The sequence below is a fragment of the Oratosquilla oratoria genome, chromosome 35, assembly GCF_046742065.1.
Source record: "Oratosquilla oratoria isolate Oo_2021 chromosome 35, ASM4674206v1, whole genome shotgun sequence".
In the NCBI taxonomy this organism is placed as follows: Eukaryota; Metazoa; Arthropoda; class Malacostraca; order Stomatopoda; family Squillidae; genus Oratosquilla; species Oratosquilla oratoria.
In genome coordinates, this window is record NC_134811.1 from 20,917,592 (window position 1) to 20,922,177 (window position 4,586).

Genomic DNA, 4,586 nt, shown 5'->3' on the forward strand with positions numbered 1-4,586 from the left:
GAAGGGAGCATATTTCCACATAGGACCATACACAAAAGTCGTCGAGTGAACCTATCAGAAACGTTGAGGGAGGTAAAGATCTGTAGGATTAATTATCCCAAACCATTCATCGACAGGCCTCGTAAGTCAATGGCTTCAATCATTCCTCAAAAAACGCAGCCTGTGCCTTAATGTCAGATGGGAATGGGAGCGCCTGATGAAGAGCACTGTATCCTTGTATCTTGCATTTTATTTACACCAAGAAACTCATGACTGCTTCACCCAGTTTTCTCACACTCAGACAGACATTCCATTGTCGAAAAAAAGCCTCACTTCAAGAACATCATCTGAGCAAGTGATTGTTCATCATGGACAAGGACAAAACTGAGTGTCGAAGATCAGTAACTATAGAAACCCTTCGTTGGATTCAGTCGTGAGCATTCGCCACGCCAAGAGCTCACGGTTCTTGTGCAAATATACATCGGAGAAGTATTGTGCAAGGGACTTTGACTAGTCCCATTAACCCTTCTGGTAATTAGTCCAACACAAATAAAATGATAGTAACTCCTTCGAGTTTTATATATGGCAAAGCAGAAACCTCACATTAGCTAGCCACGGTCCTCAAGTTCTGTCATAGTCGCTGGAAAGAATCTTGACTTTTGTTCGCGTTGTAGGAGTACGTAGACCTGTTATAATCCCACCTGCCCACAGGAGATGAAAGGGAGGAGTCTCCGGTTGTCAGCTTTCTTCAAGTAAAAAAAGTGGAGAATGATTAGTCGAATTTAATCCAAAGAATTCTTAAACCCAGTCCTGAGATCAAGAACCGGCCCATCGAGGTTCCAGGTCCAAGTGACGGCTAGGGTATTGACAGGGTTTGAAGACAGACGACGGGAGATGATCCTCTCGGAAATCTATCTTGTATGACCACCATTTCTGTATTTCTTCTCTGATATCCAGCGCCTCTATCATTGAGACTTTATCGCGCCGAAGATATAGTCATAGAAATGGCAAATAAAAAGACTGAAGGATGTTAGCAGAAAGGAGGTAAATTAGAAGCTCAGTGATTAGCATACTTCTTTGAGTGGGGATTAGTCTCTAATCTTGAAAGAATGCAGCGTGACTTGAGTTCGTAGAAGTAGCAGGTATCTGTTGTCAGTCCCAAAACAAACCTAACGAGTGGGTTGATCCTAATCCTCCATCGCATGTTAGTCTCTCACCTCCCTCGTGTCGAGTAATCTTCTTCGCGAAGACGCGTTCGATTAACTTATCACGACCTCCTTGGATCCATCTAGGTCTTCCAAAGTCTGTCTCAGGTCCCGAGAATCTCCATTCACCCGATGACCTCCTCATCAGAGAAGACCTCGATTAACTCAGTCACGACTGCACCTCCAATGTGGAAGGAAAAAGAAAGGAGATTTTGAGTTCGTGACAGAGACTCATCAACAGTGAGTTCGAAGAAGCGAACATGACCATGTCACGCCAACGTGACAATGGTTCGTTTAGCTAAAGAATTCAAATGAGGCCACGTTGCTGTACGTCCAGCTACAAGGGTTCAAGCGTTCTTGCGACAGTTTCCTGAGCCGGAAGAGGTCGAATAAGTTCGCGTTAAGCCTATTTAACAGTTAAGAAATAATTAAGCCAAAGAAATTGAACTTGAGGTATCGTATTCTTTGATGTACAGTGTTCAGTGTTCAATGCTCAATTTTCTGGCTTAGGAAGGAATTAAAGTAGTGGAGAAGGAACATGAGCAAGGCTTCACGAACTTTTATTTTACCCCTTTATACTACCAAAGGGGTCGTGATTGGGTGAATGAAATAACCCGGCGGCACCAAGAAAAAGGAATAAGTACCAATGGGTAGGGTAGGGTTCATGCGAAACCAAGAACAAAAGGGAAAATTACACCTAGTAAAGAAGAGGTTGATACTGTATGCTTTGAGATTTGAAGGGAGAGGAGAGGAGGAGAGGGAGATAGAAGGGGGAGGAACGCGAGGAGGGGATTGCGATAATGATGATTGGGAGGTGAGGGAATAATTAATAGGGGTAGGGTGATCCATGAGAGAGTCTGATGAAGAGGTGGAGGAGGGAGGAAGGGAGGGAGGGAGGGAGGGAAGGAGGAGGGAGGAAGGAGGAAGGAAGAGAGGGAGGAAAAGAGGAGGGAGCCCAAAGAGATGACCTAATTTTCGATATGAGAAGGAATGACATGAGCGAGCTAAATGCACTCTGGTCATTTTCCAGTAATTAATATCCTGGTTGACGGATGACGATTACGAGAATTGATCATATAATCTGTGTACCTTTCTCCTTATCAACACAATGGCCTCCTCTCAGCTGAATAGAGTAATCTGGTTTTAGCCTGTATAGAATATGAAGAGTGCGTCACTGCAGCAAAGGGCTGAATAAAATAAATTTGTCTCCACCAGAATAAACACATATAAGTTATCAACCAAAGATAAATTCCCCCTGAATTTGGTGAGTTCTATTAGCATTCTATTTTATTTTATTCCTTTATTTCTTCTTTATAACAACAGGTGAGTTTATTTATCTGTGACACTATTCTTCACCTGAAAGGGTTTAAATCTTAGTTAACTAAACTCCTTCAGATTAGTGCCGTACTTCATATACTTTATTCTAGTTAGCTGAAGACCCACCCAACTCCCTCCACCACCACCATAACCAGATTGAAGAGACTGATGTGCAGAATTGAGTACAAATCAAGCAATCAATTAATGGTGTGATGAACGCCACTCACCCTTCTCCGAGTTGTCCCCGGAAAGCTCCCAGGTAGTCCTGACAAGGACATAAATAACCTGAGAAAATAGTCATTTAGTAAAATCACTTGTGGAGTGACCTGCCAGTGTGATAGGGCCAAACAGTGGCGACAAGTGACTTGTCCAAGGGAGTTAGTGACCTGCCAAGGTCTGCAGTGACCCTCAGAGGCCAACAGTGACCTATTAAAGTCACTGATAACCTGCCGGGGTCAGCAGTGACTGCCTCAATTCTATGGTGGTCTATCAATGACCTGTCTGACTAAATAATTGACCTGCTCAAATTAATTGTGAATATTTTAGGTTAGTTTGGTCAACCAGTGTTAGCAGTAACATGTTCATGCTAACAGTGACCTGCTAGTTTCAATCCTACCAAACCCCTACCGGGGCAGGTCATGGCCTAGCAAGTTGACCTAACATGGTCGTGACCTATCAAGTCGTAACCTTGTAAAGTTATTATCTGGCAAGGTCAGCCTCGTGAAATTGTGATCTAACAAGATCGTATCCTAGCAATTTCACCAAAAGACTTCGCAATACTATCACCTAGCACAGTCGTGACCCAACTCGGTGCGACCCAACAAGATCATGACCTAAGAAGGTCATAACCAAGCAAGGTCATGGCCCAGCGAGCTTGTGATCGAGCAAGTTAGTGACCTCGCAAGGTCATAACCAAGCAAGATCATGACCCAACATAATCTTGATCCTAGCAAAGTCATAACCAAGCAAGGTCGTGACCCAGCATAATCTTGACCTAACAAAGTTCATAACAAAGCAAGGCCATGACCTAGGAAACTCGTGACCTAACAAGGTCGTGAGCTCGCAAGGTCAGACGAAGTGGAGGCGAAAGGCGCCAACACAACAATGGAAAGAGGAGTGGAAAATTGCGTGACGCGTCTGCTAATGGAGCGCCTGTGACTCGATACAAGAGATCGGGAGCAAAAATGGACAATGGCATGCGTGTGAGAAGAGACGGGTGTGGGTGGGGTGGTGGTGGGGGTGGGGTGCGGTTGGGAGGAAAGAGGAAGGAGGAAGGAGGAGGGAGAAGGACTGGGTCAAAATGGTTTTGCCAGATCGTGAAAGCAAGTATGAGGGAAAAAGGACTGCTTGTTTGTGTAATTATCTATTTATTTATCTATATACTTATTCATTTATTCGTTTAGTTACTTCTTTATTAATTTCTTTATTCGTTTATTTGTTTACTTATTTATCTATTTATTTGCTTATTTATTTTGTTTATTTATTCATTAACCTATTTGCATGTTTACATATATTTATTTATTTATTTATATTATTTATCATTTATTCATATGTTTATTTGACTATTTTGTTAGTTACTTCCTTGATTGATTGTTTTGTATATTTGTTTATTTATCAGTTTATTCATTTACTTATTTATATATATAAGTGGTAATTTTTTCATCTATTTATTCATCTATTTCTTCGTCTATCTATTTATCAATTGCTTTCAAATAGTAATCGGTTTCACCAGCAAACCTTGCTTTTGCATTTGCTTTTTCTTTTGACAATGGTCACTCTCCCACCAGATTTACTTTTACTTTTTATATATACATTAGCTATTTTGAGACCTGTGCTCTGACCTGTCGGAAATTATTTCCTATTATCCATAATAACAGCTGCACAGTTTATGTTCTGATAGAAAATACAGAAAACGAGGGATGACGGAACGGAGGAGTGTGTGTGTACGTGTGTGTGTGTGTGTGTGTGTGTGTGTGTGTGTGTGTGTGTGTGTGTGTGTGTGTGTGTGTGTGTGTGTGTGTGTGTGTGTGTGTGTGTGTGTGTGTGTGTGTGTGTGTGTGTGTGTGTGTGTGTGTGTGTGTGTGT